Source organism: Zalophus californianus, chromosome 11, assembly GCF_009762305.2.
Source record: "Zalophus californianus isolate mZalCal1 chromosome 11, mZalCal1.pri.v2, whole genome shotgun sequence".
Taxonomy (NCBI): domain Eukaryota; kingdom Metazoa; phylum Chordata; class Mammalia; order Carnivora; family Otariidae; genus Zalophus; species Zalophus californianus.
This window is the reverse complement of record NC_045605.1, coordinates 50,798,505-50,813,080: the sequence shown is the minus strand read 5'-3', so window position 1 is coordinate 50,813,080 and position 14,576 is coordinate 50,798,505. Positions and strand designations below refer to the sequence as shown.

At 36.0% G+C, this 14,576-nt stretch overlaps 1 long non-coding RNA gene across 2 annotated transcripts in view; it reads left to right on the top strand.

Moving 5' to 3' along the window:
* LOC113915529 overlaps positions 1-14,318 on the top strand; it is a 59,939-nt gene extending 45,621 nt beyond the window's left edge. For both annotated transcript variants that reach the window (XR_003517691.1, XR_004819446.1), the window contains exons 2-4: positions 9,770-9,901; positions 11,000-11,157; positions 14,185-14,318. This is a non-coding gene — a long non-coding RNA (uncharacterized LOC113915529). The remainder of the gene's footprint in view (positions 1-9,769; positions 9,902-10,999; positions 11,158-14,184) is intronic.
* The last annotated feature ends 258 nt before the right edge of the window (positions 14,319-14,576 follow it).

Below are 14,576 nucleotides of genomic sequence, written 5' to 3'. Positions count from 1 at the left end.
ATCTTTTTGTGTTTTCTTCGGTTTCTTTCATGAGTGTTCTGTAGTTCCTAGAGTATAAATCCTTTACCTCTTTGGTTAGGCTTATTCCAGGTATCTTATGGTTTTTGGTGCTATTGTAAATGGAATTGTTTCTCTAATTTCTCTTTCTACAGTTGCATTGTTAGTGTAAAAGAAAGCAACTGATTTCTGTGCATTGCTTTTGTATCCTGCCACATTATTGAATTGCTGTATGAGTTCTAGTAATTTGGGGGGTGGAGTCTTTTGGATTTTCCACATAAAGTATCATGTCATCTGCGAAGAGAGAGAGTTTGACTTCTTTGCCAATTTGAATGCATTTTATTTCTTTTTGTTGTCTGATTCCCGTTGCTAGGACTTCTAGTACTATGTTGAACAACAGTGGTGAGAGCGGGCATCCTTGTTGTGTTCCTGATCTTAAGGGAAAGGCTCTCAGCTTTTCCCCATTGAGGATGATATTCGCTGTGGGTTTCTCATAGATGGATTTTATGAACTTGAGTAATGTTCCCTCTATCCCTATACTCTGAAGAGTTTTAATCAGGAAAGGCTGCTGTATTTTGTCAAATGCTTTTTCTGCATCAATTGAGAGGACCATATGGTTCTTCTCTCTCCTCTTATTATTGATTATTGATACACTGATTGATTTGTGAATGTTGAACCACCCTTGCATCCCAGGGATATATCCCACTTGGCTGTGGTGGATGATCCTTTTAATGTATTAGTGGATCCTATTAGCTAAGATTTTGTTGAGGATTTTGGAATCCATATTCATCAGGGATATCGGTCTGAAATTCTCTTTTTGGATGGGGTCTTTGCCTGGTTTGGGGATTAAGGTAATGCTGGCCTCATAGAATGAGTCTGGAAGTTTCCTTCCTTTTCTGTTTGAATTTCTTCCAAATTTCTTCTTGTGATTGAGTTCCAGTTTTAAAGCATTTTGGTCTGAGACTATGCAGGGAATAATCTCAATCTTTTGGTATCAGTTGAGACCTGAGTTGTGACCCAGTATGTGGTCTATTCTGGAGAAAGTTCCATGTGCACTCGAGAAGAATGAGTATTCTGTTGTTTTAGGGTGGAATGTTCTATATATATATCTATGAGGTCCATCTGGTCCAGCATGTCATTCAAAGATCTTGTTTCTTTGTTGATTTTCTCTTAGATGATCTGTCTATTGCTGAGAGTGGAGTATTGAGGTCTCCTATAATTAATGTATTGTTACCAATATGATTCTTTATTTTGGTTAACAGTTGGCTTATGTAGTTGGCTGCTTCCATGTAGGGGGTGTAGATATTTACAATTGTTAGATCTTCTTGTTGGGTAGACCCTTTAAGAATAATAGAGTGTCCTTCTGTGTCTCTAACTACAGTCTTTAGTTTAAAATCTAATTTGTCTGATATAAGAATTGCTACCCCAGCTTTCTTTTGAGGTCCTATGGCTTGGAAGATGGATCTCCATCCCTTCACTTCCAGTCTGGATGTATCTTTAGGTTCAAAATGAGTCTCTGGTAGACAGCATATGGATGGGTCCTGTCTTTTCATCCAATCTGCAACCCTATGCCATTTTATGGGTGCATTCAGGCCGTTCATGTTGAGAGTGATCATTGAAAGATATGAATTTATTGTCATCATGTTGTCTGTGAAGACCTTGTTTTTATAGATTATCCCTGTACATTTCTGTTCTATATCACTCTTGGGGTTTTTCTCCTTTTATAGAACCCCCCTTAATATTTCTTGCAGGGCCAGCTTAGTGGTCACATATTCTTTCGGTTTCTGCCAGTCTTGGAAGCTCTGCATCTCTCCATCCATTCTAAATGACAGCCTTGCCAGATAAAGTATTCTTGGCTCCATGTTCTTCTCATTTAGTACCCTGAATATGTCTTGCCAGCCCTTTCTGGCTTGGCAGGTCTCTGTGGATAGGTCTGACGTTATTCTGATGTTCCTCCCTCTGTACATAAGGAATCTCTTCCCCCAACTGCCCTTAAGATGGTTTCCTTAGTTCTAAGATTTGCGAGTTTTACTATTACATGCTGGGGTGTTGGCTGTTTTCCTTGATCTTGTGAGGGGTCCTCTCTGCCTCTAAGACACGAATGTTTGTTTCATTCCCCAGATTAGGGAAGTTCTCAGCTATGATTTGCTCAAATATATCTTCTAGTCCTCTCTCTCTCCACCCCCTCAGGGATCCCAATAATTCTGACATTGGAACGTTTCATGGTGTCACTTATTTCTCTGATTCTATTTTCATGGATTCTGAGTTGTTTTTCCCTGGCCTCCTCTTTTCCCTTCTTATCTATTAATTGGTCTTCTAAATCACTAATTCGTTCTTCTGCCTCACTTACCCTAGCTGTTAGATTATCTAGATTAGATTGGATCTCATAGCATTTTTAAATTCTGCCATTTCAGCTTTAATTTCTGCCTTTAGAGACTCTATGTTGCCATTAATTAATTTCTCCATTTTAGCTACTGTCTTCACAATTGCTAGCCTGAATTCCATCTCTGACATCTTGGTTATATCTGAATCCATTTGTAAATCTCTGTCATAAGTCATAGTCTCTGAGTCTTTCCTATTTGGGGGGTTCCTCCTCCTAGTCATTCTGTTGAGGGGTGGTTGACAGAATGTATAGAGTCCATATTATTGACCAAAACCCAAGCAAGATGCACCTGTTTTGTAGGAACCTTAGGGTGCTGGCCTCTTGTTTTCCCAGCCTGTCTTCCGGGGAAGGGGGCCTGCTGTGCTGTTATTCAGGCAACCCTGTTAGGGCAGAGTTGCCCTGCCCCCTGTGGCAGGGGATGGGCTCAGTGAAAACAAGTTTTTCGGGGGCTTTTGTTCTCTGGCAGCTTTCCCTGGCAGCTTTCCGTGTCTCTTCTGAGAGTCAAAGCAGAAGAGATTGTTTCCAACCCTCTGCCTCAGAGCAGAGAGATTGCAGTCTGTTCTTCAGTGAGCTCTCCAGGCCACACTATCTCTGTTTCTGTCTGTGCTGCCATAAAAACTGCAGCGTCCTGGGTCGTACACCCCTCAGCAGCACTCCCAGTCTTCGTCTCCAGGTCGGGGAACGTCTCTGCCCTTTGTGCTTCTAAAACTGCCAGCTTCCCCCAGTTTACATGTGTGGCCCCACCGCTCTGGGTTTCCATCTGGGGGCTGCCCTAAAGTACTTTACCCATCACTACCGGTCTGTGAGTCTGTGCCCGGTCCCCAGTGTGGGAGGCTATTGCTCACCAGCGGTGTAGGATCCTGACAGCTTGACTCCCTCCCCTTTATGTTTATCTTCTGATATCTGCCTGCAGAATCATGGCTCCCCACTTTGTACCTCGAAACCATCCACCTGTGATATTATGTTTGTAGAGATCCAGATCTATCTTCTTACATCTCAGGCTGATTTTGTGGGTGCTCAGCTGGTAGATATCCAGCTCAATTCCAGGGACCGATTGGAATAGGGTCCCCTACTCCTCTGCTATCTTTTCCCTCCCTCTTCAGCATAGGTTTTGTAACTCTTATGAATTCCATCTTAGGAAATAGAGTGAAAACTGAGGGTTTCTCACATGTTTGGGAAAATATTCTTTTTACAGGAGTTTTATCCAAGCTGTCCATTATTGTGTAGGAAAGGTTCCAGCTATTCCTCCACATGTGGGAGGGCAGAAAGGCATCCAAAGAGAACAGCATGTAAAAAGCCTGGGTGTATGAAAGGCTTCATCCTATAAATGATGAAAGAACTAGTTTTTTACACTGAAAAATTAGGAACATGTAGAGATCTAGCTAAAAAGGAAGTAGGGCCTATTTTGAAGGGTCTTTTCTGCCTATCTGGGGGGAGGGTTCACCTTAAACATGTGACTGTGTGTGTGTGTGTCTATGCTCAGATATTGGCAACTCGGGTTTTTTAAGAATAACATGGGCACATTTGCTTTACAGAGATAATGTTAGAGTGGGAGGTGAACTGGAGAGGTATACTATTTATTGCAGGGATTAGGGAGATGGAAATAAAAACAGGATTGTGATATTTTACAGATTTAATTTGTACCTCACAATGACTTTATAGTTTACCAGTTGTAAAACTAAAACCAAACCAAACCAAAACAAAGCCTCAAAACTAATAATGCATTTGCTATCTGTCAGAAACTATGCTATTAAGTAAACTTTGCTAGAAACTTATTTTCCTTTTTACCGCCCTGAAGTCTTTTCATCCTTCCACCTTTCTCTTCTTTCCTGAATGTGGCTCAAAAACCAGCATTTAACTTAGGATGTTACATATGGCATTTATGTCATGAATTCACCCAGGATACTGAATGGATAAATGGGGAGTAATCATCTGTTTGGGTTAACCATACGTTGCTAATGAAAGTTAACTGGTAGGAAATCTTTATTTAGAGAAGACAAATCCATACTATTCTAGAGATTTAAACTCCTTACCTTCTCAAAGAATTTCATCCAATGTGTAAGTTTTTTTGGCCCCATAATAAATATGCCTGCTTATGGAAAAATTTCATCAAAACTATGAAATTGGAATGTAATTGGTAAAATCAATTTCTTGAATAATGTCACAGGAGGATAAAGGTCTATCAAAGAAGAAGAAGAAAGAGAAATTTCATTCAATAGTCAAACTAGTCATGATTTTTTTAAGATATAAAAGTTTAGAGAGGGGCATTGAGTATTAATTAAAACACAATAAACTAGTGCATAACTCTTTATAACAATATAATAGCACCCCTATAGCAAACATTTCCCTTTTACAGGGGCAATTTTACATCTTTGGTAAAGTCTCACTCAGAAATTTAATTCTAGAACCACATTTTGCCATACGGCAGTTTACCATTTGACAACATAATTCATCTATAGAAAATAAGACATTCTCTATGTGTGCTAAGCCACTATCTCCATATGGCAAATGAAAAGCTTATTATATTGAAATCAGGGCATGTAGGATAAAAATAGTGACTCTAGCATTAAAGTTCTGCTTGCTCCGAGAATTATACTGCCCCAGATGCATCTTTCACTGTTCTCCTACCTTATGCTCCAGCCACTCCAAACTATCTACATGTTCAAAACACACTTATATTTGGCTTCCTACCTATGCACAAGCTGTTCCACTTTCCTGAAACAATCCTTTCTTCAGTTCTTCCCCTTTGCTTAGCTAACTCCTATTCAACTTTAAGCTTTCATCTGCTACTAACTGGGTTAGGTATAGCTCCTTTCATTCTTAGCAATGAATGTTATATCCAATATGACAATTAATATTCACATCGTAATTCCAATTACCTAGTTTTTCTCCCCTACCAGATGAAAACATCCCTGAATGTAGAGAAAAATTCTTAATTTTACTTCACCTAGAATTTTACTTCACACTGAGTCCATTGAATGAATAAATATATAAATAAGTAACAAGTGAATGAATGAATGAGTAGGTGAATATTAACTTAGATAAGATTGCATTATATTTATTAGCAACTTCATCTGACACTTAAATTGTGTCATCTACTGACAACAACCCCTAAATATTCTTTATCACCAGTCTACCCAAGTGCATAAATAATAGGCCCTGGTATGTACTGCAGTTAATTTTACCCTTGTTGAGTTAGACTCTTTATTCCAGATCAGTGACACTTCAACTTTAATATGCATAGAGATTACTTGAGTGAAAAATACTGAAAGTCCACATTTGTCATTCTACCATTATAGATTGTAATTAAATTGGTCTGGAACATGATCAAGAATTCTGACTTCTTGATGTGGTATATATACACAATGGAATTTTACTCAGCCATCAAAAAAAATGAAATCTTGCCATTTGCAATGATGTGGCTAGAACTAGAGGGTATTATGCTAAATGAAATAAGTCAATAGAGAAAGGACAATTATCATATGATCTCACCAATATGAGGAATTTGAGAAACAAGACAGAGGATCATAGGAGAAGGTAGGGGAAAAATGAAACAAGATGAAACCAGTGAGGAGACAAACCATAAGAGACTCTTAATCTCAGGAAACAGACTGAGGGTTGCTGGAGAGGAGCAGGGTGGGAGGATGGGGTGGCTGGGTGATGGACACTGGGGAGGGTATGTGCTATTTTTATTAACATACATCATATGTTAATAAAAAAATTAAAATAAAAAAAAGGATTCTGACTTCTCAAAAAATATTTAAAATAAGTCTCATGTAGGTGACCCAGGGACCATATTTTGACAAAGACTCCTCCACTAAAAAAGAAAAGTGCTTGGTGGGACATGTCCTGCCCTCCATGAAACCATAGAAGTTTGAGCTGTTGCTCTTTGAGGCCAGTATAACATACCTTTTAAAAAATAATTCTAGAATTTTCTAAGGACAAATATCAAAGAAATTTTCTTCCCTATTTTAAAATATATGTATGCCCTCTCATTTTAATTTTCACAACAATAAATCCTTAGGCTTAAATCCTTATTTAAATTTCTCTAAAAAGAAAAGCACTGATATTTTCGTTCTTTAAAATAAGACAGCACGGTCTCAGAGATATTAAGGAACTTGAACAAATTCAAAGAAGTTGTAAAACCGTAATCTGGGGCAAGTTAATTCCAAAATTTGTGTCCATTCTTCTCCCACCTTACTACATTGGATCCCTGGGAAGCATAATGTGTTATCCACAATCTATCCATCTAATGACAAGAGTACCAGAAGCCCAGTTAGTTGTAGTAGTCATGGTACTCCATTGTAGTAGCCATAGAAAGACCAAAAGAAATCAATTGATGATGAATCTGAGGAGCACAGCTTTGAATTATGCCAGACATTGCACATGTGGGCTGTGGCCAAACAAGGCAAAAATGTTCTGTTTGTCCAGTGAGACAGATCCTGAAATAACTACTTGACATTGATCATGCATCAGGCCTTGAGCTTACCAACAATGATCTCATCATTGCAGGCCAACAAATGGTGATAAGACATTCTACTTGTCTTCAAAGTTTATAGTCTATTAAGGAAGAGAGATGAGTAAATAAGATAATCATAAGTGTAAAAATGGAGATCCCAGAGGAATTTTTGAGAGTCCAGAAAATGATACCAATCAGGTAGACAAGTATAACTCCATGGAGAAGATAGTATCTAAACACAACTGGGATGGTAATACACTCTACTTTATTCAAGTCTCTACTCTGTGAAGCTGCAGGGCTTTCTGTCCAACAAACTCCCTCAACAGGATTAAGCCAAGCATTCAATTTCATTTTAATTGCATTAAATCCCAGAAGACTAGAAAAATTGCAAATGCAGTCCCTGTGGTGAAAGACTGTACCAGTATCCTCTTCATGCTTAACTGAAGCAGATACAAAACCCACTAATTAACAGAGGCAAAAGAGTAATTTCAGTTTTTATTTAATTGAAAGCTCATAACTTACAACACAATTACTTAATTAGATCATTCTTATTATTAATCTCTCTCCCTATGCTTATATTTTTATGCTTAAATTCCATCAAGTTAGCTCACTATACCTTGTGATTTAATAAAGTTTTCTTAACTCATTTTTATATAGATAACCATTGTTCTACATACTCAAGAAGTGGGTTCTACAGACTCTATCTTAAGTACCCATTATTAAAGATAGAAAAGAAATAGCTGAAAGATATTATATGAGAGTAGAAGGATGACTTCAATTTTTTGACCCTTATTTCTTCTTCTAAAACTTTCTATCCTTAAGCTCTCAGCTCTGGGAGTGGATTTGGAAGTTAATTAATCTCTCACTATTGTAAAATATGAAGATACTTTCCAACAGTGAGGGACTCTTTGTCCATAATACTAGAAATATATATGGAGTTATCTTTAGTGACCTTTTGACCAGAGGTTGGGACTATGTTCTCTGTTCCGAAGATAAGCAATTTCTCTAACACATAGCACATACACCAAGTCTTCTGTAATCTGATCAATTCGTGATGCTCTCCTATGTACTTGGTGTTGATTTTCCTTATTCTTTACCATATATTAGCAAGCATTGTGTTTACATGAGTAGGATTGTGTGTGTGTGTGTGTGTGTGTGTGTGTGTGTGTGTGTGTGTGTGTGCTGGATTGTGGAACAAGTGGTTAAAGAGTCCTTTTTAATTTTAAGTTTACTAAATTTAAATTATATATTATAAATAATGCAGCAGCAGAATAAAAAATCTGGAAACTGTAATATGAAAAACAAATACTCCCACCTCTCTAACCCAACTTGAGTTACACTTTTTGATGTTTATTTTTTCATAATCATAATAATATCTTATTGATTATTTTAATCACACCATTATCACTTTGTAGTGTAAGCATTTGTCCATGTCTCCTGCAGAACCTTTCTTTTCACTCACATGTTCTCTCTCTATCTTTATCTCCATTCCTTTCTTTATCTCTCTCTGTCTCTTTCTCTCCCTCCTGCATCTTCAGTCTTTTCTTTGTCAATCTCCATTTTCTTCCTCCATTCATCCTTCTTTGGTCTACCATTATTTGGTTTTGGCCCCACTCCTCTACTGAAATCGTTCTAAGGCCAAAAATGACTTCATTCTTTCATAAATGTAATGGATACTTTCAGTTCTTATCCGTATCTTAATTTGTTTTAGGGATAAAATAGGAGATTGGGGTGGTTAGGCAAAATGTTATAGAATCAGGAGAAAGGGGTGTAACAGAACATGTTAGAAATCTTGAGATGACATAGTTTAAATGTTGCTAAATTGTCTGCATTTTTACATGGAGATTCTTTTTCAGACTGAAGAGTTAGGGAGTCAGGGACAGAGAAAATGACCATGCATATATGACAGGATAAAGTTGGCCTATTCTTCATTCTTTGTCTTTTGGGCTTGAAAGCTCAGGACGTGTAGTGCTGTAAACAACAACTTCATTTTGTGGTCAGACTCCTGGTCTTTTCCCTACTTCAGGCTCCATTAGTTAGCTATGTTAACAATTACAATGCCCTCTAACCCAGTCTCCAGACACTTATCTCACTAATCTAAGCTCCACAGTCATGAGGATGAGCTTTCACATGCAAAAGTGCTATATCATAAAATAAAATGGCCAATGTTTCATCACTTAAACACAACTGCGGTTATAATTTTGAGTTGTTTTGCTTTACATAATTGTATTTATATTATATAAATAAGTACTTGCCCTATTATCACTTTGCATTAGTATAAGCATTCCCCCAAGTCTTCCAGGAATACAGGTGCAGGAAAGACTTTCCAAAGAACGTGAATGAGTGTTGTTTCAATGCTGTCAGAAGCCCTTATTTCAGAAACTCAATAATTACAAGGTACAGATAATGAATAGTAATAACTAGGAACATGCACTGTGGAGCCAGACTTCCAGGATTCAAATCTTGCCTTAAACTAACTAGTTTGTGTCTTTGAACAAACAATTTGACTTTCCTGTGCCACAATATCTGTATTGAAGAAGATAACAGTATTTATGTCATATGGCTGTTGTGAGGATTAAGTAACATATTATATGTAAGTAATATAGGTGTTTAAAACAGCATCTGGCACATGGTAACACATAGTTACTATAGGTACATATACATATAAATATACAACAATATTACTGCATCTGTATATATCACACATATATATGTATAATACAAGTAACATTATTGTCTCAGGAAAACATGAACAAAAAATACACACACATTACATTTTATGGGAGGAGGCAATTTAGTACAGTATAATGAGCAAGGACTGGATTTTAGACCTCATATCTAATCTAGTTCTAATAATAGAACAAAGTTATTATGTAACTTTGGGTAAATCTCCCGAACTAGCTAATTACGATACCAATTATATTCTACAGATTTCATGGATGAGGAAACTAAGATCTACAGAGACTCTTGACCAATGCTTCACAAATGGAAAATGAAGCCAAGGACTCAAAGACGTCTCCCTACAACATTGCTGCCTCTGTAAAATACATGCATTGGGTCCGGTGAGCTTGAAAAGTCTTTAATGAAAATCAATTATATGATAATGTAAAACAGCAACTTCAATAATGAGTAAATGAATGTTGTCCTACTTAATTAAAATTTGTTAACTGAGACATTATTTAAGTCTTTTGAATATAGACATTCCTGCTAAAGATGCAAAATCATGTCTGCTTGAGAACAAAAATACCATCTCATTCTTTACTGTGAAATTCATTTTTTTTCTCTATTTCTTAACACAGTGCCAAAAATCATAGACATTTAAGTATTGTTCTTTTTTTTGCTTCCTTCCTGCTTGTTTGACTGTGATAGAGAATATATAATGAAAACCTTTTTACTGTCAAGAACTGTTCCAGTGTATTCAGAAGCTCTGCTAGTAACAATAGATATCTTTATGTCAAAATTACCTTTATCGAGATATTTCCTCTTTCTTCTTTGATTCAAAAGCATGTTTTACAATAGTAGCACCATGCCTACATTAAGCATAAACTTCAGGAAGTACAATTGAATAGCATAATATGTTCAGTGCCAAAGTTCACACTTTCTTGAACCTTAGAAATGTCACCCGCCCTTGCAGGTTTCAAAAAGTGTCTCTTTACCAGGAATGTAACAAAGCTTCAAAGGTTCCTGAGTCAGGCTCCAGGCTCCTGTAATTGGAGGGTGGATATCTTCTCACTGAAAATAGTGCCCGAAATAGAATAGAAATAAGCCAGATGGTCCTGACTAGAAGCTCAAAGAGAAAGCTGATATATTAGTAAGTTCCCAGTTATGAATTAAAGATAAAAATTATTTAATGTAGAAATAGCATTACAGCCTAAGGAAAACTGATAAAACTACAAACAACTTCAGAAATATTTAAGCCAAGTGTTTATGTTTTAATCAAGGAAACTGAAGTCCAGACAGGTTTATGAGGCAATGTCTTGCAGCAAATTCAGGAAAAAGCAGAGACTAAAACTCAGGATTTCAGGCTCTTACTGCAATGTAACTAAATATATGTTTTTCATAATGTGTCATTGAGCATGTAAAACTGATATCATGACAGCCTACCAGAGATTGGCATCCTACTGATGATATTAGACATTTTGCTTTGCTTTTGTTTTCAGGTGAACGAAAATGGAACACTCATGAACACGTTACTGGACATCAAGTTGTTAAAAATATACATTCAAGCTAAAACTGAAATGGGAGAAATTGTCAGTGATGCTACAGGGAAAGCGTCATGTCACTGCAGGAAAGGATTAACTTATTTTCAAATCTACATGTAAGCAAAAAGTGACTTTTCCTGCTTAGTAGTTTGATTGTCTCTCTTCTTGGTGCAGGTGGTAAGGATGCAACCACCAGAGAGAACTGATGCCATGGGGGGAACAAGAACCCTTGGATCAGTGACAGAGAGCTATGACATCCTGAGTCAGCCAAATTTCTCAGATTCTGTTTCAAGAAAGCAAAGCAAGGACTGTGTAAAAATCATGTTGCAGACTGAGAATATCAATAATGCACTTGGAACAAGTGAATAGGGAAAGAGACACACTGAGTCATAAAGATTTCACCATGAGAATTTAAAATCCAGCTAAAAATCTGATGGTGTGAAATGGCAGCAATATGACATCACAGGAAAAGTCAGATTGAACCAACACAAATATGCCACTGGCCAATTTGTTTACAAATTGTTCCTAGCTGTTTAATATTAGGAACCAGAGAATGATACTGATATTATTCCTTAGAGCCTTAGAGCCATCAAGTATGGTTAAAATTGCATAGGTATGTATTAATACATGTAATTTTTGTGGGAGATTTTTCAGACTTTGAGCTTAGTTACTTAAAAAAAATTTGTCATCTTCATAAATACCTGAATTAAAAAACACCCATCTTGGGGTGCCTGGGTGGCTCAGACGGTTAAGCGTCTGCCTTCTGCTCAGGTCATGATCCCAGGGTCCTGGGATCAAGCTCCACATTGGGCTCCTGGCTCAGCAGGGAGCCTGCTTCTCCTTCTCCCTCTGCCTCTCCCCCTGCTCCTGCTCTCTCTCTCTGTATCTCTGTGTCTCAAATGAATAAATAAAAAAAAAAATTAAAAAAAAAACACACAAAAAAAACACCCATCTTGGGGCGCCTGAGTGGCTGTCAGTTAAGCATCCAACTCTTGATTTTGGCTCAGATCATGATCTCAGGGTATTGAGATCAAGCCCCATGTCAAGTTCCATACTCACTGCGGAGTCTGCTTGGGATTTTCTCTCTCCCTCTTCCTCTGCCCCTCCCCCATGCTCTAAATAAATAAATAAATAAATAAGTAAGTAAGTAAGTAAAATAAAATCTTGAACAAATAGCCATGTTATCACTTTGATGTTGTTAAAGATATAAAGCTATCAAGACTGGGTAAATCTTATCTACTTGAGATTCAAGATTTTAATACAGAAAAACACACACAACATTTAAGGTAGCACAACTCTATACTATATATCATAAACATATGCATATGCACACAGACATATACAAAACTTCTCTGAACTCCATCTGGGAAGTACTTTAAATGTAAAATTAGAAAATCAAAGACTGAGAAGCAGATGTCATATAATCCAATCCCACAACTCTAAACTTAGAAGTATGTAGCTGCTCAGCCTTTTCCTGACAACTGGAAAAATCTAGTTTTGTTTACCCTACTCTGGTAACTGTCTGAACACAGGTTATGTTGGATTACAATAGCTATGTTATAGAATTTTTTGTTTTTGTTTTAGTTTTTTTTTTGCAAACATTATTATTTTGTAAAGATCTACCTTACACTCTCTGATTTTCTCTATTTAAACTCATAAAACTTTTATAACACATGATATCATTTCATACAAAACATTTATCTAATTATATAAGAGGACCATTTCTATATTTACTCTTTATTTTCTAAGTAATCATCCCAATAATAGTGTAAATTAGATTGTATTACAAATGAAAATTATATACAAAATTATAACATAGAACATAACATATATAACACATAACAAATATATATAAAAAAATTATATATTACATATATATATTATAATAGAGAATTCTCTATATGTTATAGAAAACTCTATATGTTATAGAGAATCCTAATTATGATGGAGTATGTCCACTAACTGCTAGAAGTAAGTCCCAGCTAGAAAAAATAGGAAACATACAATGGCTAAAGTTCATTCTAGTTTTCTATAGAAGTTTTACTGAAGGTTTAAATAGAGATTATAAATTAGTGTTATATGCCAAATCAACTAATTGTTAGAAGCAATTTTGAGAAAAAGTCTAGGACTCTATCTGATATCAGCAGGAAAAGACGTTCCCCATGAAAAAATATGCCTGCCACTAGTTGATGAATGAGAAAGTCAGGCAATGTGCCCATGTAATGACTATCTAAGGAATGACAGGTCATCATTATATGTTCAGCATTGTGTTGTATCAGGGGCAAAATTTCTTGAGAAACACAAATCATGACTCCTGTTCTCATAGATCTTGTATTTTATAGAAACGTCCTACATGTAAGAAGCAACCAGAACATATAAAGTTTCATATAATAAAAGGGTGATTTCTGCAATATATACCAGATATGCAATAAAGGTTCAGAGGCCTATAAAGGTAAAAGTTTATAAGGCAGTACATTTGGCATGGTGATTGGATTAAAGATGGCTATTCAGGCCCTTAATAAAGACTGTGCAAATGATAAAGTTGTTAGTGTTTAATAAGAAAAGTAAAAAATGGGAGATTTTTAAATTAACATTTTAAATGTAAATTTACATTAACATCCCAAATTGTCAAATGCCTAGGGAAATCTAATGAAAAATGTATAAACTCTTTAAACTGAAAATCCAAATCATTGCTGAGAAAACATAAATAAGATACAAATAAATGGAAAAATATATAATACTGATGAATTGAAAGAATCAAAAATTGTGACAATGTTAATTCTCAAATTGTTCTAGAGATTTAGTGAAATCTCAATCAGAATGCAAAGGTATGTATGCTTGTGTGAAAATTGCCAAACTATTTCTTATTTTTAATTTTTTTATTTTAATTGATACACAATGTTAGCTTCGGACATAAAACATAGTGGTTCAACTTCTCTATATATTATCCTATGCTCACCACAAGTGTAGCTGTCATCTGTCACCATATAACACTATTACAATATTATTGACTATATTCCCTATGCTGTGTCTCTTGTATTCCTGTGACTTATTCATTCGACAACTAGAAGCCTGTATATCCTGCTCTCCTTCAACCATTTTGCCCATCTTCTAAACAAACTATTTTTAATTATGTTTTATAGAAAGGCAAAGCATCAAGAAGAGTCAAGACAATCTTGAAGGACAAGACTAGAAAACTTACACTACCGTAATTCAGATTTACTATAATTAGCACTGTATTATATTGGCACAAGGATAGAAATTAAGATCAATGGGAAGAATAAAGTTTTTTTTTATGCACACTTTTAAGGTAACTTGATTTGTAACAAAGGTGTCACTGCAATTCAGTGAGGAGAGGATAACACTTTCAATAAATGTTGTAGGAAAAATTTCATATTTGGGTGGAAAAAAAATCTTGACCCTTACCTCAGACATTCATGACATTTAAATCAAAATGGACTTTAGACCAAAAGGTAAAACCTGAAAAAATAAAGCTTCTAGAATAAAACAAATAAAAAGATTCAAGTGACCACAA